Here is a 26,879-nt window from a genome sequence, read left to right on the forward strand (position 1 = left end):
TCTTACCTGCGGCCGCCTGCAATGCGGAAGGAAGGAGGTGAGCGGGATGTTACGTCCCGCTCATCTCCGCCCCTCGGCTTCTATTGGGTGCCCGCTTAGTTACGTTGCTGTGACGCCGAATGAACCACCCCCTTAGAAAGGAGGTGGCTCGCCGGTCACAGCGACGTCGCTAGGCAGGTAAGTAGTGTGACAGGTCTGAGCAATGTTGTGCGCCACGGGCAGCGATTTGACCGTGTCGCACAACTGATGGAGGCGGGTAATGATATTGCAGCGTGTAAAGTGCCCTTTACAGTCCTAAATACAAGCGCCATAATCGGGGGTACAGATCTGGAGCTAAAGAAAGATAATGTATGAGTGCAGGATTACAGCTGGGATTTCTACTTAACATAATTATTGCAATATTTTTAATCTAAAAGTAACATCATTAGGAAAATATTTTTTCTGGTCTTCTATAAATGTATTTATTTATCCGCTCACGGCAGCGTCCAAGGACAGAGATCTGCATCTCCCTGGGACTGCGCTTTCTTCCAATACTGTCTGGGTCGGCACTTTTACGTGACGGCAGGCAATCAATATGTACACTCTTGTAGCTTGTCTTTTCACGGGGCATAAATAAAGCCAATAAACCGGGAAAAGGTTCAATGTCATTGTGTAAATCACAGAAACACCGCTCACCGATAACTTCATTTAAAGAAATCACCTCTTATACTTAAATCTACTTTAATAGAATGATTATTTTTTTATTCTTTTTTAATTTTTTTACCACTACTTTCATGCTTGATGTTCAGATATTTGCTAATCCATATCTTAAAAAAATAAATACACCATGTAAGAACCTATTAAATGTCTGTCAGTGTCGTGAGCATGCTCTGTGCCATGTGCAAAGATCACTGCGCAAAGAACGGGAAAGGGAGGAGGAGGAAGATACCACCGTTAAAGGGATTGTCTTTTTCACAAATGGAGTTTTAAGGAGCTCCCCATTTAGGAACTCCATCAATGAGCTGTAAAGATGGTTTCTCTGTAGTATGTGGTGTGTTCTTGTCTTGCATAGTTGGCGCAAAGCTTTAAGTGGGTGTCTTGTAATATGTTATTTTTCCGGTTTCGGTGCTAGAAGGGTTTGAGCCCTTGTTATCTGTCTCAAGGTTATCCCGGTCGAATCTGAGATAAGACCACCATACACAGACTGATATTAGTGTGCTCGGCTGGTGGTCTAACGTTTATGCTCTGACCTATAGAGATAAGGTTAAGCGTGCCCGATTTCCCAAGGATGATCATTTTATCCTCGGTGAGAAGTCGCCTCAAGAGGAGTCCGACTGCAGCTTTCTCTTGAGGACACAGGATTGCCATCTTCTTTGTATGGAGGAGGTGGCAAAGTTCACCTTCAAGCCATCGCTTAGCCAATAGCTCCCCCTATAATACATGGGGGGCTATAGGCAGTTGGACAAGGTTTGCTCTCATATCTAATATATATTAGACTTAAAAGGGAGTGTGTCAGTCCAAATTGACAGTAGATGCTAAGCACAGTCTTGTAAGAGAAAAAGCCCCAATAAAAATAAAAAAATAAATTGCATCTTTAGTGCTCTAATTGTTGCAGAAACAGAAGTTAATTCGATATGCTAATTAGGATGCTGGGTGCACCCTGGGTGCGGCCAAGGGGCTGCGTGCACCCTGGGTGCGGCCAAGGGGCTGCGTGCACCCTAGGTGCCGCCATGGGACTGCGTGCACCCTAGGTGCGGCCAAGGGGCTGCGTGCACCCTAGGTGCGGCCAAGGGGCTGCGTGCACCCTAGGTGCGGCCAAGGGGCTGCGTGCACCCTAGGTGCGGCCAAGGGACTGCGTGCACCCTAGGTGCAGCCAAGGGGCTGCATGCATTGTTCTGCCTACTGGTTTTAAATGCCCCGTCGCTTTTGGTGAGTGACAGAAGTCAGACAGAAGGCTTTCTTTGCAGACAGTGCTCGCTCCAGCCACACTAGACCCCCTCGGATCTAGCACATCAAATCATATTAATGCTGGCGAACCACTAGCATTTTCTTATTTCGGACATCAGCACAAATATCTGTCCCAACAATATATCACAGCAATAAGCCAGAAAGAATTTGGGAAAAGGTTCAACCAGTTCTCAGATTCTCATCATCACCATCCGTACAATTAATATTCAGCAAATTAAAAAGGGACCAGTCTTAAGGTCTCAAAGCCAAGGACAAGTCTCAAGATACTTACATAAAACGGCTACTTAAGTGTCTGCAGTTCTAGTTCCTGAAGACGATGCGCAGGGAAGGAATCGTCAGACATTACAATATCAAAAGCTTTGAAAACTCAGATACATTTTGCTTCTACACCGACCGGAGCCATTGATGTTGTGTAATTATCATAAATTAGAAGATAAAAGACAGACCCTGGTGTTTGTGTTGTTGTGTACCGCGCTGCCACGCAAGACACGGGCACCGCCAGACATCAAAAAGAATGAAGATTATTTAAACATGGCAAAACATTGATCTGACGCTTCCCACTGCTCCACGTCAGGCAACGCCGTATGGATTAGTCTGGTTTTGTAGCTTCAAATAAAAACTTGTATATTTGTCACATGAACCTCATGTATATTGGCATAGAAAAACAGCCCCATATAAAAAAAAAATAATCACCAGTAAATAAAGTGTTTTAGAAAATACTTGTATTTCTATGACATATCCACTGTGGAGCACTGAATTATTCTTCCGTGACTCCTCTGCGTATTACACGCCCTTACAATAAACCATGATGACAATAGAAAGACACCTACCACCAGGAATGGCAACGCCCAGATGTAAACACTTTCAGGAGGCATAAACAGAGGGAAATGCTATTTTATATGGAACTAAAGTAAGGGGGTGCTGGACTTGTGCGCCCTGCGCCCCTGAGGACCTCGATCAATATAAAGAATAATGTTGGCTTATGCTTTTGGTGCACATGTGGCCACCCAGTGGCTAGTTTTAGGTACTGCTCCTTGGCTAGATATTGGAGGTTGCCTAGTGAGAGGAGTAGCAAGACAGTGAACAGTTTATGGACAATATTTAGACAGGCTGAGACAGTTTTAAGAGGAGTAGTGTAAAGAAGAGTACAGAGAGGACTTGTGTGCAAGCCAGCCAACTGCCTGAGATTCGAAGAGTGGGTGTTTGTGGCAAAGCCCTAAACCAGTAACTAATGTAGGACACTATCCCACCGTAATGAGCACCAAACCTTAACCTAGGTAGCCTGTGTCACAATGGTGTTCAGCAGTACTAGTCCTATAGGTGAGGGCTGGCATAGACTTGGCATAGGTCGGCACGGAGATGCTAAGTGAACAAACTTTGTCCCATGGCAGTGCAGGTTGGAAAGACCGTCAGTAGGAACTGTGTCCTACAGGCTGGACGCAACCATGGCCAGACAAGACTGACTTTACTGAGTGGAACTGTGGTGTCAGAAAGTAAAGGAGAGGACAGTAGAACAGTAGTACCAAGAGCAAAGGAGCAGTAGACAGTAAAGTGTACCGACCGTTCCTACAATGTTCAAGTGTTGTGCCCACAGTAATGATGTGACTGAAGTACTGGGCGTAACTATCACCGGTAGTAAAAGACTGTTGAATAAGAAAACTGAATCTGTGGTCATCAGTCCCCAGCGGGAGTCTCCTGGATCGTACGAAAACCTGCGTAGAGGTATGGCTTGCATACAAAAGTCCACACTCCCCACCAGGAGCCCTGCAAACGACCCCTCTCTCCTCGCTCTATGGAGAGGACGTGGGCCAAAGAGAGAAGGGCTGATTCACAGCAGAAGAATTGGGTCTTGCCCATGGCCTCTTGAGGGAAACCTGTGGCAGTTAGACAGTGCATGAAAAATGTAGGAAATCTGTAGGGGCGTATAAAGTGTATTGTGCCCCAGGGGTTAATCGATTAGTGATATTTGTCTGCAAGTGAAGCCACAGAGAAGCGGGTGGCTATTCTGATTGACATGCATCTACAATATGTTCGTACGAAGGCAATGATCATGTTATGGAATGAAGAAGACTCCAGACACCGTGTACTAGGCACTACTGTAGGTTCAGCAAGCCAGGAAAATACCGGATATTCCAGCAATCCAATTAGAAGATAATGGAACATTTCAAATTTATGGAGAGACTGTGGAAGTGATTAAGAGCTCACAATTTGTTGGAATTCGTAGAAGATGTCATACAGGTGCCCAGAAAGCTTGTGGAGAAAGATACTGGAAGAAACAGAAAGGTTCACCCTGAAATTGTGGACAAGTCAGGAGTGGTGAGAGGGAAAGTGGATGATCATAATGAAGCCAAGATACCCTGTGAAGCTGGTTTGGTTCCATTTGTTGTTACAGGAACGAAGGATAGTGTTGAAATGTATGGGTTCTTCTAGAATATCACCTTGCATACCTTGAAAGAGTGAAGCAGTTATATCTGGAAGAACAAAAAATGAAGGAACATCTTTATTTACTTGGAATGAGGTGATGACCGCGTACAGGCCAGGACCCAGAGAAAGAGAAGTGTGATGTATCTGATGAAGGCAATTTCTTAACTGTAAGGCCTTGTTCACACGCTGCGTTTTTTACCCGCGTTTTTGCTGCAGAAATTTCTTGAGAAATTCTTGTAACCATTCTGCAGACATTCCCCAGCAAAACCTATGGCAAAAAAAATTAGCTGTGCGCACACTTCGTTTTTTTTCTCAAGAAAATTCTTTCAGTAGATTTTCTTAAGAAAAAGAATGAGCATGTCACTTCTTTTCTGCAGCTAACTGCGTTATTCACTCCATTGACTGTAATGTAATCATGAAATAGCGCAGTGAATAACACAGGCAGCAAATTATGTGCGTTATTCCTGCGTTATTCCCGCGTTATTTCGCGACATAGTGTACATCCCTGCCCTGTGTTCTGCAAGGAAGGTGATGTCACTAGGAGATGAAGAGGAAGAGAAAAAAAAACGTGTGCTCCGCCATATTTTTACCTTCCAGCCGGGTAAGCACACAGCGGCGGCCCGGTATTCTCAGGCTGCGGAGGGCGAGGGCCATGGTTAATGCCCCCCCCCTCCTGCAGCCGAGACTATCAGCCCGCAGCTGCCCCGGGACTGTCGCATCCTTTATGCGACAGTCCCGGATTGTCCCCGGCTCTTCCAGATTGCCGTGATGCGGTGGCAATCAGGGTAATATGGAGTTAACGGCAGCCAATAGCTGCCGCTAAGTCCAAGATTAGTAATGGCAGTGTCTATGACACACCGTCACTAATCTGTAAGTGAAAGTAAAGAAACACTCACACACACCGAAAAATCCTTTATTTGGAATAAAAGACAAAAAGCCCCCTCTTTCTCCACTTTATTAAACCCTACGAATACAGCTCAGACGTAATCCACAGCGATGTCCCGAGGCATCTGTGAGCGAATGCACAATGCAGCTCCCTGAGCGATGCTGCAGTTAACTCCAGGTCATTTCTCACGGTCGGTGATGGGAACTGCATTGTGTGTGGGGGTTTGGGGAAACACAAACATCATAAATAAAGCTGGAATATCTATCCCTCTATTATCTATCTATTCCCCTAAATATCTATATATTATCTATCCCTCTATTTATCTATCCCTCTATTATCTATCTATTTATATTATCTATTTATCTATCTATATATCTATATTATCTGTCTATCTATATTATCTATCTTTCTATATATATTATCTCTATATCTATCTATCCATCTATGTCTCTATTATCTATCTATATTATCTATTAGCTATCCATCCATCTATCTATCCATCTATCTATCCATCCATCTTTATTTTTTTTTTCTTTTTCAACGTGCTTTATTGCTGTAAAAGCATTAAAAACGCAGGGACCAACCTGAAAAAAAACGCACCAAAAATGCACCAAAACGCACCTGCGTTATTGGTGCGTTATTTTAACGCAGATGCGCTAATCCTTCACTCCAAAGACATTTCTTAAGAAAAATCATTTTTCTAGTGTGAACATAGCCTAAGGGGAAGCAAGCCCTACAGTGAAACGAGTCAAGGTCATAGAGGACCCCATTATACATCAGGCTGTGGTACAGACTCTGGAGGGACCAAGACCTCTGAAACAGAATCTGACAAAGAATGAATTGAGCAACTGGTCTCTAGGTGATGACAGAGATAGGAACATGTGCCAACAGAGAGACAGCCGAAGACGCCCAGAAAGATCCGGAGGATCTAGAAATGGCAAATCTTCTGTGAGCGTGATGCTGAAGAACCCAGGCAGTGTGCGATGTAGGGTGCTTGATAACCCTGTCAGATCAAACAGTATGTTCAGCTGTAAGGGAATCTCACTGCCACACTAACCTAAGGAAACCGTCTCTATGGGGGTGGCCTGAGAAAGGTTCTTACCCAAATAGGTGTGAGGACACGGATTGAGCTTCTGCTCCTAAGACACAGTTTAAGTCAACAGAGAAGATTCTCTAGTATGGAAAAGAAAGGTCCAAAGGGGGACGGTATGTAACACAGAAGTGATATAAACCTGGAGGTCAGTTCAGGTACTTTTAGTGCCATGAGTCTTGTAAGGGCGTATCAGGGCCAGGTTTTATGGATAGCTGGAGATGGGCGAGTCTGGCTATCCACATACCTCTGCCCATGGGTGTGTCTCATTTTTTAAGATGGAGACTATTTGCCATGTGGTCAGTGTGAGGAAACTACTATCCTTCCAAGAAAGAACTTCATGCAGAGAAGTGTATAGGCGGAAGAGGTCAGGGTGAGGAGACAAGTCTCCAGGAAGGAGTCCTCAGAGAAGGGAAGCTTGTTCTGACCAGGACTGTGGATAAGGAGGTGTTTAAGCCTCTCGGAAAGGTGTGCATACTGGCAAAGGTCAGTGAGTGGAGGAAGACATAGCTCCACTGGGATACTGGGAGTAGTGTAGCGAATCTGTGGCGGGGTACTGCGAGGGTAACAGATTTGAAATCCATGTGTGTTGTGTGCAGTTTATGTATGTTGCAATAAACCAACTTGACTTAAGTGAATTGTGTTTCTATGTCTACCTATGTGACGCAAGCTAAGTGAGGAACCCCCAACACATTGAGTGAACTGTCACACACCATACAGTGACCATATAATACCACCTTTCAGTGACCATATAATACCACCATATAGTGATCATATGCTATCATGGAGCGAAGAAATACCATACAGTGACCATATAATACCATTATAGTATGAAAAAATAATACCATCATACAAGTTATGTAATAGTAGTGTTATACAGCATCTCATTAATATTGCTATTGAATTAGTATGAAATTCATTGTGGCACAGCGTGGATGAGGGGGAGGTTATATACTGGGACGTTTGCCAGGTTTACAGAGTGCCAGGAGGCGCTAATGCCACTTGGCCTGGTTAGTTGCGGACAGTCTCTGGGTCAGGTGATCTCCGGGGCTCTTTTCAGCAGTACCGGTGTGAACGGACTCCCCTGTGGCCATCCTGCCTGAGCACAGCTCTGAGGTCACTGAAGTCACCCCCGGAGCTGCGCTCCCCTCATCGCGCTCCTTCCTGGTTTCTTAATCTAGTTTTATGTGGCCACTGCTCGGCGTTTAGCCTTCCCTTTGCTTTATGGTGCACTCCGGCACTCAGCAGCGCAGTGATTTGTTCGGGGTCACAGTCACAAAAACACAGCGAGTAGCAAATGCTGTTAGTTGTCAGATTTTAATGAATTTAAATCCCGACACGAGCGGCTCCATCATTCTGGTTCAGCGCCGCTCTATGACCTTTCCTATAAAACCTTAATGTGTGATTCATGAACGATGCAAGAAACTGGCCGGAACCTTTCAGACATAACTCTCCAAAAGACGAAAGATTATGGATTTCATTTAAAGTTTAAAGATGTGTTACACGGCAGCGGCTTTTAGATGTGGTGCAGGGAGCGCCCAGGAGTGATGAATGACTTTATTATACCGTCCATAGGCTTCAGGGGTAGCAAAAAGTGCGTCATCATAGATGCCCAGCCTTATTCTAATCACCCAGGCTTCCAGAAGTAGAATTTCAAGTTATACAGTAGAACCTCGCTTAACGAGTAACCCACTTCATGAGAATTTCGCTTACCAAGCAAAGCTTTCTGTAAATTTGTAACTCGGTTTACGAGAAAGCTTTGCTGTACGAGCGAAATCCTCACCGCACACGCTTCCGGTTCCGTACATCCACCGCGCTCTAACCCGCACTTGCAGTCCACACAAACACACACATGTACGCACACACACACATACAGTATTATGCTCACCTTACCTTCTGTTCCATCACCGACCTCCTGGGTCCTGTAGTTCGCCGCTCCAGGATGTGCATCGGCAACCATAGCGACGAGGCAGGAACTTCGGCTGTCAGATGCTACTCAAAGGCAGCGCGCTGGCCAATCAGAGGCTAACGGCTCCTGCCTTTGACGTCAGCGCTCTGGCAGCGGAAGTTCCTCCCTCGTTGTGATGGTAACCCGATACACAGCCTGTACTAGCAAACTGCAAGTCCCAGCAGACTGGCGATGGAACGGAAGGTAAGGCGAGCATAATATGTGTGTGTTTGTGTAAGTTTGTGTGAGTTTGTATGTGTTTGTGCGTGTGTGGAATGGCACAATATGGGACATTTAAGAAGTTGTGGAACGAATGGTCTGCATTGCAATGATTTCCTATGGGAAATCTTGCTTTGCTGCACGAGAAACTTGGTTGACAAGCACAGTCCCAGAACGGATTGTTCTCGTTAACCAAGATTCCACTGTAATATATACATTTCAGATATACTAATCATATACTCTTCAGTTCACTTCCTAAAAAATGAAATTTAAGTAAAAAAACATATATTCAAAATAGAGAAATAATGAATGGAAGGCTTTGCTAGTCCCTGGCTCCAGTGCCGGTCCACGCGTCCTCCTTCCCCGGCTGCAAGCTCTCTTGGCTCGGAGCACATCTCTTATGCCACAAGCCTATCCTAAGGCTGACTCAGGAGGCTGAACACTTCCTGAGTATTCAGGTAGATAGTGAGTCCACATTGCTACCATGTTCCCGCACTCAGCCTATCCACAAGACTAAGCCAGCTCTTCTACGCTGGTTCTGCTATATTGGGTGTCTGCCAAGTCAGTTTTGCCGTTTCAATGTGCTGTCCACGCATTCGACTCCACTATACCTTATTATGCGCCCGCCAAATCAGCTTTGCTGTTCCAGGGTGTTGTCCGCACACGCAGCTCTGCTATACTAAGCTGCTTGGTTCTGCTGTTCCACAGTACTGTCCATACAATATTGTCTGCTACATCAGGGTACATATCTGTCTACACAACTCTGCTGTTCAAAGTTGCTGTCCACACACTCTGTTCTGCTATACAAGTGCGTGCGTGCCTACCAATTCATATTGCCTGACTACATATACTGTACTGCTGTAAAGTACCAGGGAGGGGCAGTCGTAGCCTAGTATCATGGCAGACCTCAACCCACCCCGGCACAGTATAGAAACGAGGGGCAGAGTGGAGTGGGTGTTATGCGGTGTGAAGGTGGTACCTGTTGACTGCTGCCTTTCACCTTCTGGGTCCTGTTCTCTCCTATGGGTCTTGAGCCCCACTCGGTCAGGAAGGAGACAGACACCGGGTAACATTTGCATCACTTTACTAAACAGCTTGCAGGCAGACATTTTCAAACGGTTTACAGCAGACTTGTCATCATCATCTTTTAGGTACATTAACTCCAACATCCAGCTCAGCTTTGCAGGGATGACCGTAATGGGGCGACTTATCCTCCCGCTTCGGACCCTCTCCCCCAGCATGGTGGTCGATCACACAGCTCGGCTCACAGACGGTTGGACTCACTTGATGCCCACCGCCGCAACTGCTTTTCTTCAGGTACAGGCAGAAAACGCCTAAGGTACGAGCGTCCCACTTTCTCCTTACGTCTCCATAACACTCTGGACTTTGTCCAGCTGCAATAGAGCCCCTTCTAACAGCTTGGCTTCTCTCCTTCTTCCCCCAATTTCTAGAGTAAGGTAATCTCCGATGAGTCTAATTTTCAGCTTTTCCCATCACCTGGTCGTCTAATGATTAGACGGAGACTTGGAGAAGCGTACAAGCCACAGTGTCTTGCATCCACTGTGAAATTTGGTAGAGGATCGGTGATGATCTGGGGATGTTTCAGCAAGGCTGGATTTGGGCAGATTAAACTTTACGAAGGACATATGAATCAGGCCGCATTCAAGGTTATCCTTGAAAAACAGTTGTTTCCTCCTGCTCAGGCAATGTTCCCCAACTCTGAGGACTGGTTTTTCCAGCAGGACAATGCACCATGCCACACATCTAGGTCAATCAATGTGTGGATGAAGGAGCACCACATCAAAACCCTGTCATGGCCAGCCCAATCTCCAGACCTGAACCCCATTAAAAACCTCTGGAATGTCTTATGCCAGGCGTGGCATAAGGTCACCCAAAAGCAGTGTGACAGACTTGTGGAAAATTATTGAATGCTCTCAGTGAGAGGAACAAAATTATAATCTTGTGATACCTTTTAATGGCTAACTAAAATAAAATAAAGTGATGTTACAAAGCAAGCTTTCGAGACATCTCAGGTCCCTTCATCAGGCATGGTATGACAAAATATCTGAAGAAACACAAATATATGCACAAACAGAGCAGAGGGATGGCATAAGAAAAGACATTTAAATAAACAAACACTGAGCTTAGAAAGTGAATCCTTAATTAGCTTTGATTAGTGGTGTGAAAGTTTTATTGTCCCAATATCCATGTAGGATCAGAGGTCTTGTGAGTCTCTGGAATAGACACCTCAGATTTTGTAATGGGCCATGAATCCTCCTGACAGGATGAGTCCTGTGTCCACAGAGTTAAACATTGTGATGAATTTGTATTCCCAGACCCTGCGATGCCTCTGTGATCTGAAGTTGCCTTTTAATATGAAAACTTTCATATGGTTTATGTTGTGTCCTGGAGCACAGAAATGTTTGGCCATAGGTAAATGGATTTTATTGACTGTAATTGTGTGGCAGTGAGATGTCATCCTTGCTCTCAGTCTCTGTCCTGTTTCTCCAACATAGAGGCCCCCAATAGGACATATAGTACACAGGATTAAGTACACCACGTTGGAAGAGGAACATGTGAATGTCCCAGGAATTTTATAGTCCTTCTGTGTGTTAGGGATCTGTATCCGGTCTTTGGTCTCTACATGAGTGCAAGTTTTGCAGCTCTTTAAATTGCAAGTATAAGTTCCTCTTGGTGTGTCTTAGGGCATAGAACTTCGGATCATGATGCTCCTTAAAGTAGGAGGTTGCCTGTAGCACAGCAATGGAGGATCTTTGAATATTGTTTTTAACCGGTTATCCTTGTTTAGAATGTGGTGAAGTTTCTTGGCCGTTCTTCTCAGTACCTCAAGCTGTGGGTTGTATGTCACCACCAGAGGTACTCAACTATTTTCCTCTTTTTGTTTGTATTGAAGCAATTCACTTCTATGGGTCCTTGTTGCTCTAATGATCTGGTCATCTATGGAGATGGGGTGGTAACCTTGGTTTAGAAATGTCTTTTTAAGATGGGTTAAGTGTTCATCCCTGTCTGCAGGGCTGGAACAGATACGATTATATCTGAGGGCCTGGCTGTAGATAATGGACTTTTTAATGTGTTTGGGGAGAAAGCTGTCCCATCTGAGGTATGTGGGATGGTCAATAGGCTTCCGATACACTGATGTCTGGATTGAACCATTTTGAATTTTTATGGTTGTATCCAGGAAGTTGATTTCTGTTTTTGAGTGTTCCAATGTCAAGTTTATGGTAGGATGAAATGCATTGAATTTTTCCTGAAATTTTAGAAGCTCTCGTTCAGATTCGGTCCAGATTATTAAGATGTCATCGATGAAACGGAAATAGGCCAATGGTTTGAGGTTGCAGGATGCTAAAAAGTCATTTTCCAGTTTAGCCATGAAAAGTTTGGCATACTGTGGTGCCATTTTGCTTCCCATAGCAGTTCCTGTGCGTTGTAAGTATAGCTCCTCGCCAAAAGAGAATAAGTGGTGTGTGAGGATGAATTTTGTGAGTCTTAATACAGACTCAGGAGGGATCCCATTAGCTTCAAGAAACATTTGGCAGGCAGTTAGTCCATCTTCATGTGGGATGTTAGAGTGTAAGGATTCCACATCCATGGTAGCTAACATGGTACTCTCGGGTAGGGGACCTATTGTAGATAGCTTTTTCAAAAGGTCAGTGGTGTCCTGTATATAGCTGGCTGTGTTTCTCACCAGTGGCTTAAGGACATTTTCTATCCACCCAGAGAGTTTTTCAGTGAGCCTTCCCACCCCTGAGGTGATTGGCCTACCTGGGTTACCTGGTTTATGAATCTTGGGTAGCATATAGAAAATTCCCATCCTTGGATTCTCAGGTATTAGGTCCAGAAGGTTTGTGAAGTCTGAACCCAGACATCTGATGACTTTTTTCAACTTCCTCATATATTTTGGGGTTGGGTCATCATCCTGTCTGGTGTAGTACTGTATATCCATCAGTTGTCTGTTTGCTTCTTTAATGTAGTCCATTGTATTCAGGAGAACTATGGCGCCCCCTTTATCTGCTGGCTTAATTGTGTATATTGGGGGCCTCTATGTTGGAGAAGCAGGACAGAGACTGAGAGCAAGGATGAGATCTCACTGCCACACAATTACAGACAAAAAAAATCAATTTACCTGTGGACAAACATTTCTGTGCTTCAGGACACAACATAAACCATATGAAAGTTGTCATATTAAAAGGCGACTTCAGATCACAGAGCCATCGCAGGGTCTGGGAATACAAATTCATTAAAATGTTTAACTCTGTGGACACAGGACTCATTCTGTCAGGAGGATTTATGGCCCATTACAAAATCTGAGGAGTCTATTCCAGAGACTCACCAGACCTCTGATCCTACATGGATATTGGGACAATAAAACTCTCACACCACTAATCAAAGCTAATTAAGGATTCAATTTCTAAGCTCAGTGTTTGTTTATTTAAATGTCTTTTATTATGCCATCCCTCTGCTCTGTTTGTGCATATATTTGTGTTTCTTCAGATATTTTGTCATACCATGCCTGATGAAGGGACCTGAGATGACTCGAAAGCTTGCTTTGTAACATCACTTTATTTTATTTTAGTTAGCCATTAAAAGGTATCACAAGATTAGAATTTTGTTCCTCTCACTGAGAACATTCAATAATTTTTCAACTGGCTAACACGGTACCAAAACCTTTTCACTTGTAACTAGACTGGTGGAAAGCATGCCAAGACCAAAACGCATGAAAGCTGGGATTAAAAATCATGGTTATTCCACAAAATATTGATTTCTGAACTCTTTCTGAGATAAAACATTAGTATTGTTTTGTTGCTTCTAAATGATTATGAACTTGTTTTCTTTGCATTATTTGAGGTCTCAAAGCAATGCATTGTTTTGTTATTTTCACCATTTCTCATTTTCAGAAAATAAATACAAAATTTATTGCTTGGAAATATGGAGACGTTGTCAGTAGTTTATGGAATAAAAAAAAATCAATGTACATTTTACTCAAAAATATTTCTATAAAGAGAAAAATCGGAAAAAATGACAATTTTGCAGTGGTCTCTTAATTTTTGCCAGAGCTGTGTATATATTTATTATTTTTGTTTGTAAGTTTAAAAAAAAAATAAAAAAATAATGATAAAAAAAAGCACAGGTCTGGACCTAGATTGTAAAGTCCAATGGAACTCAGTCCAACAATTTACTCCTTGTCCTTTATGTTTTGAAAACAATACAAAAAATACATCAAAACTTTCATATATTTTGGATATTACTAGCTACAAAGTAATCCTATAGAAACCCATGTTAAAATATAAGGAACCCTTTGTTTGCCTTTAGGGCATCTATCTAGTGAGAAAGACAAAGATCAGTAATATGTTGCATTAATTTTTTATTAATGATATTCTATGGCTCAGAATATGGAGTTTCTGTCCCATATGGCTTAGTCTGGTCATGTCACTGCAGGCAGATGATTATTGGAGAATACTCCTATGTGTGCTACATCGTGCTGCTTTCTAAAACTATGGATTACCTCTACTCAGTGGGATATGGTACAGGTCCACATGTGGTTTGCAGCATTTATGAGAATATATTTTTTTTTCCTTTAAAAAAAATAAAGAAAAAAAAATAAATAAAATTATATATATATATATATATATATATATATATATATATATATATATATATATATATATATATATATATATACACACACATACATACACACACACGCATACATAAATACATATGCACACACACACACACACACACTCACACACACACACACACACACACACACGGTGCCTTGCGAAAGTATTCGGCCCCTTTGATTTTTTTCCACCTTTTCCCACATTTTATTCTTCAAAAGTAAAGTTACAAATTTTAATGTTATGGCGAAGAATCGACAAGTGGGACACAATTCTGAAGTGGAACAAAATTTATTGCTTATTTTAAACTTTTTTAAAAAATAGATAACTGAAAATTGGGGCGTGCAATATTATTCATCCCCTTTACTTTCAAGTGCAGCAAACTCACTCAAGAAGTTCATTGATGATCTCTGAATGATCCAAGGTTGTCCTAAATGACTGATGATGATAAATATAAGCCACCTGTGTGTAATCAAGTCTCCGTATAAATGCACCTGCTCTGTGATAGTTCTGTTTAAAGCACAGAGAGCATCATGAAGACCAAGGAACACAACAAGCAGGTCTGTGATACTGTTGTGGAGAAGTTTAAAGTCGGATTTGGTTACAAAAAGATTTCCAAAACTTTAAACATCCCAGGAAGCACTATGCAAGCGATCATATTGAAATGGAAGGAGTATCATACCACTGCAAATCTACCAAGACCCGGCCGTCCCTCAATAATGTCATCTCAAACAAGGAGAAGACTGATCAGAGATGCAGCCAAGAGGCCCATGATCACTCTGGATGGACTGCAGAGATCTACAGCTGAGGTGGGAGAGTCTGTCCATAGGACAACAATCAGTCGTACACTGCACAAATCTGTTCTTTATGGGAGAGTGGCAAGGAGAAAGCCATTTCTCAAAGATATCCATAAAAAGTGTTGTTTAAAGTTTTCCAAAAGCCACCTGGGAGACACACCAAACATGTGGAAGAAGGTGCTCTGGTCAGATGAAACCAAAATCGAACATTTTGAGCACAATGCCGAACGATATGTTTGGCGTAAAAGCAACACAGCTCATCACCCTGAACACACCATCCCCACTGTCAAACATGGTGGTGGCAGCATCATGGTTTGACACATACAATATATTATATATATATATACATACATACATACATACATATATATATGTATACATATATACAGTGCCTACAAGCAGTATTCAACCCCCTGCAGATTTAGCAGGTTTGATAAGATGCAAATAAGTTAGAGCCTGCAAACTTCAAAGAGCAGGATTTATTAACAGATGCATAAATCTTGCAAACCAACAAGTTATGTTGCTCAGTTAAATTTTAATATATATAATAATTTTAATATATATATGATATAATATAGAGTTTTAATACAATATTAAAAATAATGAAAAATATAATAAGCATTAAATATATAAAACAAATTTATAATACAATTAGAATAAACGATAATACTAAAATAAAATAAGTAAAAATAATATATTTAAAATAAATAATAATTTTCATTTTGAGGAGCTAGGCAATACTTTGCTTTGTTGTAAAAGTAGAATGCTCTTTTTTTTCCTGTGGGGGAGCTAGTTGACCAGTTCTCCCACAAGCCAAAACTTCTATCTGACACTTTGCTGATCAGTGTATTTATTTTAGACCCCTCTTTGGGGGGGGGTGTTGTCCAGATATTAAACAAAAATTACTAAAATAGTTAAACTGCATATACTAACAATGAATAATAATTTGACATTTAATGGGGAGGGAGAGACTTGTCTCCTTGTCCTTTCCCAGAAAGTAGAGAGTCCAGGAAGATGGCCGCCGGCTGACTGCACCGTCTGATTATTGACTACAGATGAAGTTCTGTCTCGAGCCAAAATGTGATTGGCAAAATAAATGCTGACATATTGTAGAACAGATAGATTCATCACTGGTTTTCCAGGCAGCAGCTGCTTCTCAATTAGCAGATTACAATGGTATATGGCGGCTCTAGAGGGTCACATGGCGGCGGCGGAGGATCCCGGACACTTTTGGGCGATCCCTTTGTTTAGAGGACAGGAGTCTATTAGCCGGCTCTTCTGCAGTAATTGGCTGGGGACGTTCGGAAAGACATCTGTCTGTAAATGATCTATCTCTGCCACCGACACAACACAGGTAAATATTCGGCACAAATCAGTTTAGCAATTTACAAAACCAGACATTTGATTACTGTATGTTTAGTAAAAATTATTATGTTGAGGTCTATATGAATACAATACTAAAAGTCACTAAAGATTGAAAGACCAAGGTGCACTTTATTTTTGCTCCTAACATCTAAATATCTAGAATAAAACACTACAGAGCAGCACACAGATTAATACAGAAAGCGTATCAGACAAACAATCTGTATGCAGTGTTAAGGAAATCTGTTAGACCTGATGAGTCCGGTGTACTTACCTCAAAAATTCATGTCACAATGATTCCATAATTCTTTTTGAAGAGTAAAGGGGGCTTTACACGCTGCGACATCGCTAATGATATATCGTCGGGGTCACGTCGTTAGTGACGCACATCCGGCGTCGTTAGCGACATCGCAGTGTGTGACACCAAGGAGCGACGATCAACGATCGCAACAACGTCAAAAATCGTTGATCGTTGACATGTCGCTCCTTTTCATAATATCGTTGGTGGTGCATGCCGCTGGTTGTTCGTCGTTCCTGCGGTATCACACATCGCTATGTGTGACACCGCAGGAACGACAAACATCTCCTTACCTGCCTTCACCAGTAATGAGGAAGGAAGGAGGTGGGCGGCATGTTCCGGCCGCTCATCTCCGCCCCTCCTCTGTTATTGGGCGGCCGCTTAGTGACGCCGCTGTGACGCCGCACGAACCGCCCCCTTAAAGGAGAGATTGTTGGGTGTCTCCAGCGACGTCGCTAAGCAGGTACTGTATGTGCGTGTGACGCTGCCGTAGCGATATTGTTCGCTACGGCAGCGATCACCACATATTGCAGGTACAACGGGGGCAGGTGCTTTTGCGCACGACATCGCTAGCAATGTCGCAGCGTGTAAAGCCCCCTTTAGACTCAACCTCCACCTATTTAGCCTGATTGACAGCTACTCGGGGTCCCTCCTTCCTGCTACTCCAGAGACTCCTAACACAAATTTTCAGGTCCACCTTGAGACTCCTCTCAGGCTCCACCCCTGCATGCCTTAAACCTTCCACAGCCCACTCTTGGTAAAACTCCACTTCTGCACCATATCATCAACAATCACACATTAACAATTCCCATCGAACACCAGATCACATACGTAGCCAACAGCTTTTGTTTTGGCCAAAATAATTTTTAAGCCTGCCACCACAACATGGTGGACTTTTTGGTAGGGCACTACACTACTTTAATCTATTAAAATGTCTTAAAATATCCAATATTCTTTTTTTATGGTCTATTTTTATTTATTTTTCTTTAACAAGAATGTGTCACATAGATTGTTTTGTGAAATGACCAATAATACCACATACAAGGGACAAATAGTGTCACACAATGGTCAGACCACATATAACCACCCCAGTGACCGAATACTACCACATACAAGGGACAAATTGTCACATCATGACCAGACCACATATTACCACCAGATAGTAACTGAATACTACCACATACAAGAGACAAACTGTCACACCATGGCCAGACCACATATTACTACCACATAGTGACTGAATAATACCATATATAATGGCCAAATACTACCACACCATGGCCAAACAGCATAATGACCAAATACTATAATACTAATCATTAATAAAAAAAAATAAATCAACCACAATACTAATATTACCATAAGTGACATTATGCACAGGAGCTCTGTAGATAGTATACAGTGTATGCGTACAGGTAATACACTATATACAGAGCTCCAGTGTATCTCACTGTATGTGCAAGTGATCACATGTGACATACAGTGAATAGTGTAATACTAGCTGTGCTAGAGTTTGTCTCCTTTACTGGAGAGACAATTTTAGTGTAATACAGTGACTCACCAGTAATATCTCTAGTTGAAGTCATAAATCTTTGCTTTCCTTCGTCATCCAGCGCAGACTATGATCATTTCTTCCAGCAAGATCAAGTCTCTACAGAAAATAACACAGTTATCTATTGCTGATTGATTCCAGAGCTCATTCCACAATTTTTCCCTGACTTCTACACTAGGCCAGATGAAGAGAAAAAAAAAAAACGACTGTGTCGCCCTGCAGTGTTACGGGACCTCCCCCATTGAAAACAGTATCCTCAAAAATAAAATACATCACAACAGTAATGATATCCCTAAATTAGCATCTACAGCAATTTCCCACATTGTCGCCCCATAAATATATATATATATATATATATATATATATATATATATATATATATATATATATATATATATATATATATACATATATATATATATACATATATATATATATATATATATATTATATTATATATTATATATATATCTCAAGTGAATGAGAGGAGGATCCAGGGCACCGCTTCACACAATTATTCACCTGTTTTACAGTCCAAAACTCACTGGTAGAGATCAGTTCTCGGGTGCACATTATAGGGGAGACAATATTTCGTATAAAATTGTGGAAAATGGCACTCACCAGATCTTGCTGTGCAGAAGATTATTTTATTGAAATTGGGAGGTTACATGTGGGGGGGGGGGGGCGGGGAGGGAGTGCACGCCGGACACGTCAGACAACGGCCGTTTCGCACTTACACTCCTCACAGTGTAAGGGTATGTGCGTACGTTGCTTTTTACCTGCTTTTTTGCTGCTTTTTCTTCTGCGCTGTTTAATGCCAAAATGGATGTGTTCTTCTATTCAAGCAAAGTCTATGGGAATTTGGGTTTCTTGTTCACACTATGTTGTTCAAAATGCTGCCTTTTTGAGGCAGAACTTTGGTCAAAAACTCAGCTTTTCAAAGAAGCAACATGTCAATTGTTTTTGCCATTTGGGTTTTGCACTGCAAAGCTGAGTTTTTGACCAAAGTTCTGCCACAAAAAGGCAGCATTTTGAACAACATAGTGTGAACAAGAAACCCAAATTCCCATAGACTTTGCTTGAATAGAAGAACACATCCATTTTGGCATTAAACAGCGCAGAAGAAAAAGCAGCAAAAAAGCAGGTAAAAAGCAACGTGCGCACATACCCTAAGTGCGAAACGGGCGTCGTCTGACGTGTCCGGCGTGCACTCCCTCCCCGCACCCCCCCCACACATGTAACCTCCACGTTTGAATAAAATAATCTTCTGCACAGCAAGATCTGGTGAGTGCCATTTTCTACAATTCCATACGAGATATATATATATATATATATATATATATATATATATATATATATATATATATATATATCTATATATATAATTACCTTATTCTGTCTGTCTGTCTGTCTATCTGTCTGTCTGTCATGCTCCAAAATTGTGTCCTTACGGTGACACAAAGCTGATTGGCCGCTGGGCTCGCCATGGTCCCGCCCCCCACACCGATTGGCCGCTCGCCCAGGCTGCGCCCCCACACGGATTGGCCAGCCGCTCGCCCAGGCTCCGCCCCCCCCCACAGATTGGCCTCTCGCCCCGGCACCCTGCAGGCATTGGCAATTCGGCCACGCCACGCCCCGCCCCCCTCACGCAATGCACGCTAGCTCTGGCCCCGCCCCCTCCCTCCCCCCGCGCATTCCCCGAACTGACACGGCTGTCACCGAGGTGAGTACTGTACTTGCTCCGCACATTCCCCGAACTGACATGGCTCTCATCGAGGTGAGTACTGTACTTCCCCCCCACCCTCACACCCCCCCCCTCACCCCCCCCCCCCGGCCTCCGCTCGCACGGGAGTGGTGTGGATACGTTGGCAACCATGCTCGCATGGTTACAAGCGCATCAAGGTCCTGCTGCTGCGGCGGAAGAAAACATACACACACATCAGATCACACTCACTCTCACACACACCTCACACACACCTCACACACACCTCACATCGCATTCACATACTTACAGCATCCGGCGATATCGCTTGCTTCTCGGCCTCGATACTGTGCTGTTGTGACCTTCCAGGACCTGACGGAGGATCACATGGCCAGAGGCATGTGGTATCTCCGGATGTTGTGAGTGTGAGCGCGTATGTGCGATATCGTCAGTGTCTGTGTGTGTGAGTGGATGCGATCGGGTGTGTGTGAGTGGATGCGATCGGGTGTGTGTGAGTGGATGCGATCGGGGGTGTGTGAGTGGATGCGATCGGGGGTGTGTGAGTGGATGCGATCGGGGGGGTGTGAGTGGATGCGATCGGGTGTGTGTGAGTGGATGCGATCGGGTGTGTGTGAGTGGATGCGATCGGGGGTGTGTGAGTGGATGCGATCGGGTGTGAGTGGATGCGATCGGGTGTGTGTGAGTGGATGCGATCGGGTGTGTGTGAGTGGATGCGATCGGGTGTGTGTGAGTGGATGCGATCGGGTGTGTGAGTGTCGGCAGAGGAGCACGGCGTGCTGGAGGAGGCTGGGAGCAGAGAGGCTGATCATGGGGAAGGCTGGGAGGGGGAGGCTGATGCTGGGGGAGACTGGGAGGGGAAGGCTGATGCTGAAGGAGGCTGGGAGGGGGAGGCTGGGAGGAAGGAGGCTGGGAGGAGAGAGGCTGATCCTGGGGAAGGCTGGGAAGGGGAGGCTGATGCTGAGGGAGGCTGGAAGGAGAGAGGCTGATGCTGGGGGAGGCTGGAAGGAGAGAGGCTGAGGCTGGGAGGAGAGAGGCTGATGCTGGGGAAGGCTGATGCTGAGGGAGGCTGGGAGGGGAAAGCTGATGCTGGGGAAGGCTGGGAGGACGGAGGCTGGGAGGAGAGAGGCTGATCCTGGGGAAGGCTGGGAGAGGGAGGCTGATGCTGGGGGAGGCTGGAAGGAGAGAGGCTGATGCTGGGGGAGGCTGGAAGAAGAGAGGCTGATGCTGGGGGAGGCTGATGCTGGGGGAGGCTGGGAAGAGAGAGGCTGATGCTGGGGAAGGCTGGGAGGAGAGAGGCTGATGCTGGGGACAGAGAGGAGAGGCTGATGCTGGGAGGAGAGAGGCTGATGCTGGGAGGAGAGAGGCTGATGCTGGGAGGAGAGAGGCTGATGCTGGGAGGAGAGAGGCTGATGCTGGGAGGAGAGAGGCTGATGCTGGGAGGAGAGAGGCTGATGCTGGGGGAGGCTGGGAGGGGGAGGCTGATGCTGGGGGAGGCTGGGACGAGGGAGGCTGATGCTGGTGGAGGCTGATGCTTGGGGAGGCTGGAAGGAGAGAGGCTAATGCTGGTGGAGGCTGATGCTTGGGGAGGCTGATGCTGGGGGAGACTGGGAGGGGAAGGCTGATGCTGAGGGAGGCTGGGAGGGGGAGGCTGGGAGGAAGGAGGCTGGGAGGAGAGAGGCTGATCCTGGGGAAGGCTGGGAACGGGAGGCTGATGCTGAGGGAGGCTGGAAGGAGAGAGGCTGATGCTGGGGGATGCTGGAAGGAGAGAGGCTGATGCTGGAGGAGGTTGATGCTTGGGGAGGCTGATGCTGGGGGAGACTGGGAGCGGAAGGTTGATGCTGAGGGAGGCTGGGAGGAAGGAGGCTGGGAGGAGAGAGGCTGATCCTGGGGAAGGCTGGGAAGGGGAGGCTGATGCTGAGGGAGGCTGGAAGGAGAGAGGCTGATGCTGGGGGAGGCTGGAAGGAGAGAGGCTGAGGCTGGGAGGAGAGAGGCTGATGCTGGGGAAGGCTGATGCTGAGGGAGGCTGGGAGGGGAAAGCTGATCCTGGGGAAGGCTGGGAGAGGGAGGCTGATGCTGGAGGAGGCTGGAAGGAGAGAGGCTGATGCTGGCGGAGGCTGATGCTGGGGGAGGCTGGAAGGAGAGAGGCTGATGCTGGTGGAGGCTGATGCTTGGGGAGGCTGGGAGAGGGAGGCTGATGCTGACGGAGGCTGGGAGGAGGGAGGCTGGGAGAGGTAGGCTGAGAGAAGAGAGGCTGATGCGCACACACACGCGCGCGCACTGCACAACACACCACACACACTGGGAACCACAAACAACTGCCCTACACAGACACCCACACACACAGACAACGCTGCACACACACAACACCCAACACACAAACACCGCGGCACACACAAATATACGCACATACCGCACAACACACACATTGCACAAAACATACCTCCCCCCAAAACACACCACACACACACAAACCGCGCAACACACACACAACGCTACAGACACACAGCGCTCCACAAACAACGCAACACACGCAACACACATACAACACCGCTCTCACCCCCCGTCACACCCAGACAACACCCAGAACATGTACAGCGCCTACACAAACACTTGGTAACTACACACAACAACATCTATATATATATATATATATATATATATATATATATATATATATATATATATATATATATATATATATATATATATATATAAAACAAAAATCATACATGAACTACACAATACGTAAATTCTAGAATACCCGATGCGTAGAATCGGGCCACCTTCTAGTCTATTATATATATATTCAGTATATAGCTCTGCCACTCATTAGCTGGCTTCGTAGACCGTTTATTTTAATATCAGGATTATATAATCATTCTGACGTAAATTTTCAATGTAAGTACCTCAGCCCCATCAAGTCTAAGATATATTTAATACAGTTTACTGTTTTTATCACAAATACATTCTCCTGGCAGAATCCTCCTCTAGGACTGAGCAGACTCCCTCTGGTGGACAGGAGGAGACACTGCAGCTGGAGTATCAGCAATATCAGCACTCTCACACTATGTGCATGACTGGCTGTGCGACAACAAAATACCAGTATTCTATATATTAAGTCCTTACACCTCTTTCGTTTTTATTGTATTTATTTAACAGGATTTCTATGAAGGCGAAACATAGATTGGAACCACGGAGGAATAACAATAATTCAATATTCAGATTCATTAAGACTTTTGAATCTTTTATTACTATTGATTGTCATTTACATTTGCATATGTAAATCTGCAGGGATAGATTTCAATAATTACCTTATGCTACTATTTTTATACGCATTTTCTTCACTCGCATGGGGCTGAACTTGCATTTTACACCTTTTGAAAGCTCGGTATGATGAGAATGAGTCAAATGTGTATAATGTAGGATTTTATATATTTCATTTATTCTTTTTTTCACATTGTCACAAATTTGAGCAATATTTGGGAGTTTAACTATTCACAAATTAATAATTTATTCTTCTCTTTCTAATGAATTGCAGCACTTTTTGATATGGAGTCAGCTAATCAAATGGGTCATCCCTTCCTCTTTCTCCATGGGATCTATAGTGATATTATTGTGACCGTTTACCCTCTAGAAATATGGTATTCTTGTCCGAGGGTTTGAATATTTTTCAGCCATCCTATTCTTGGTCAATATAGCACATTATTAAAACTGATGAATCCAATCATGCGATAGATGTCTGACCATATGACCGGTGATATCACGCATGTGCTTAAAGGGAACCTGTCAGTTTTTTAGCCTATAAGCTGCAGCCACCACCACCGGGCTCTTATATACAGCATTCTAACATGCTGTATATAAAAGAGCCCAGGCCGGGGGTATAACATAAAAAACACTTTATAATACTTACCTAACGGTCGCACGGTGGGCCTTATAGGAGTCTCCGTTGTCCACTCCCGGCGCCGCCTCTTTTGGCCATCTTTGTTCTCCTTCTTCTCTAGACGGGTGCATGACGGGTCCAACGTCATACAACCTCGCCGGCATTCAGGCCCTGAGCAGGACAGATCAAAGTATTGTAGCGCGCCTGCACAGGACCAGCGAGTGTGTATGACGTAGCCGCATCATGCACACAGGCTTCAGAAGAAGGACGAAGATGGCCGAAAGAGGTGGCGCCGGCACCGGAGAACGGAGACGCCCATATGGCCCACCGCACGACCGTTAGGTAAGTATTATAAAGTGTTAAAATGCTGTATATAGGAGTCCGGTGGTGGTGGCCGCAGCTTATAAACCAAAAAAAGTGATGACAGGTTCCCTTTAAGGTGATCTGGTTAATTATAACAGGTAAAAATCACCTCCGGGTTCTCTAATGACCTACCCTGAGCAAGATGTAACAGAATGTGACCAGTGGTCCATCACCATTTAAAACTCCCTCTGAAACCCTGTATGATTATCGACCCTGAGGAAGCAGGTGCGAAACGCGGGTCGGGTAAATATCAAGTTGAAAACAGATTGTGCATTATATGGATTTTTGGCACCGCAGTGGTCTGGTTGCCACAGTAGCGTTGCCCTCCTCACAGGGGGTGATCCTATGCCTGGAAGCAAGAAGGGGGGCCCCCCATGCTAGGTAGCACTAGCAGCCACTTTCCTAACTCCAGATCAGAAGGGGAAGCTCAAAAAACAGGTTTAAGGGGAGCTTCCCTGTGAATTCTGGCCTGGGGGAGGAGTTAGTGACTCAAACACACACACAGAAGTGAAACAGGAGGGACGAGAATCAAGCAGACAGTCTCTATAGAGAGAGCCTGGGGAAGAGAGCTGTGACAGAGCTCCCTCAGAGCAGAGCGCTAGGAACAGAACGCCGGAGTCCTTGGTTGTCCGGGTACTGAAGGCCAGGCAGCTGAATCCGGAGGGCAGGAGACTGCATGTATTCTGGCCCCACAGAACGCCCGGGGCACAGCAGCATACTAGAGCCCGGAGCTGTGACCAGAGGAGCGGCACCTGTAAAAGGCTTGCGCCGCCTGCCATACGGGTGAGAAACAAGAAACAATACCAACTCCACGAAGCATAGCTTTAAGCAGCAGGGACCGACACACGACAGGGCAGAAGGAAGGCCTCCGAACCCACCTGGCAATGTGGATCCCCAATTGCTTCCAGGCTGCCCGCTCCTCCGTTACCATCCAAACTAGTTTCCCTGCCCTGCACCATCCACTACAAAGTACAAAGGTAAAGGAAACTACAGTCCCTTTATCGTCCAGTTATTGGCTGCGTCTTCGGTCCTGCACCCCAACATTAATTCCGCCATCATAGACTATAATGGTTGCCCTGGGGCCCTGCTCCACCTGTGGGGAGTTGTACCATCATTGCTGCATCACCATCTGCCCCAGCGGTCCCATCTAGCAGCGTTGGCCATACATTGGCAAATACCACAGGTGGTGTCACGACTTATCCCCTGTAAATATCCCTTATTTAAAGTGAACCTGTCATCAGAAATTTAGCTATAAAGCTAAAAGTTCCCCCCTCTGCAGCTCCTGGGCTGCATTCTAGGAAGCTTCCTATAGTTCTTGTGGCCACTTTTATACCAAAATAAACACTTTGTAAACTTGTACCTTTTCTTATGCAAATTTCGTAAATCTTCCATGGGGGCGGGCTGCCTGGGGTCCGTTGCTGTCATCCTGCCGATTTACGCCGCCCCCAAATGCTGAATTTCAAAGCTCAGGACGCCGCCCCTGGGTGCCCGTGGTCCTGCGCATGCGCTGTTCCACTGTAGCGGTGCCATGCACTGTGTGCACGTGTGACCGCTGGTGACACTTTGCGCGGGCACGAGGTTATGGGCGGCGCTGTGAGTGTCATCAGCAAGTGCCGCCCATAACCTCGTGACCGCACTTTCCCCTATTACTCCAGCGTTATGCGCAAGCTGGCCAGATGACCGGACGTCACCTGCTGCTGAGCAGGATGGGAAAGAGGTGACGTCCGGTCACCTGGCCAGCGAGCACGTCACCAGCGGTCACACGTGCACACAGTGCACGGCACCGCTACAGTGGAACAGCGCATGCGCGGGACCACGGGCACCCAGGGGCGGCGTCCTGAGCTTTGAAATTCAGCATTTGGGGGCGGCGTAAATCGGCAGGATGACAGCAACGGACCCCAGGCAGCCCGCCCCCATGGAAGATTTACGAAATTTGCATAAGAAAAGGTACAAGTTTACAAAGTGTTTATTTTGGTATAAAAGTGGCCACAAGAACTATAGGAAGCTTCCTAGAATGCAGCCCAGGAGCTGCAGAGTGGGGAACTTTTAGCTTTATAGCTAAATTTCTGATGACAGGTTCCCTTTAAATGACACCGCCAGGGTCACGGAGTCGGGCCCTGCCGCTGTGACCTCCCAACAGAACCAGCCCGGTTCCGAGTGCTCCACGGCCCTGGTGGGGATGTCAGATTAATCTCGCAAGGTTTTTCTATATGTGGATACAATGATGAACTATTGTTATATTTAAGATATTTATGCACTAAGCACTAATATCTTAAAGGGTTTTCGGACACGTTTTTTTTTTCAATAAGTGAAAATGGTCAAATTGTGTCCAATTAGCCATTTTACCTTCTCGGTGTCATGTGACTCATTAGTGTTACAGGGCCTCGTGTGTGAATGGGGAGCAGGTGTGTTACATTTGGTGTTATCTCACACATTCTCTCATACTGGTCACTGGAGGACAACATGGCTCCTCATAGCAAAGAATTCTCTGAGTGTCTGAAAGAAGAATTGTTGCTCTACATAAAGATGGCCGAGGCTATTACAAAATTGCCATCACCCTGACACTGAGCTGCAGCACGGTGGCCAAGAACATACAGTGGTATAACAAAACAGGTTCCACTCAGAACGCGTCTCATCATGGTTTACCAAAGAAGCAGAGTGTGTGTGCACAGCGTCATATCCAGAAGTCGTCTTTTCAAAATAGATGTAGGAGTGCTGCCAGCATTGCTACAGAGGTTACAGGAGTGGGGG

The sequence above is a fragment of the Anomaloglossus baeobatrachus genome, chromosome 12 (assembly GCF_048569485.1).
Source record: "Anomaloglossus baeobatrachus isolate aAnoBae1 chromosome 12, aAnoBae1.hap1, whole genome shotgun sequence".
In the NCBI taxonomy this organism is placed as follows: domain Eukaryota; kingdom Metazoa; phylum Chordata; class Amphibia; order Anura; family Aromobatidae; genus Anomaloglossus; species Anomaloglossus baeobatrachus.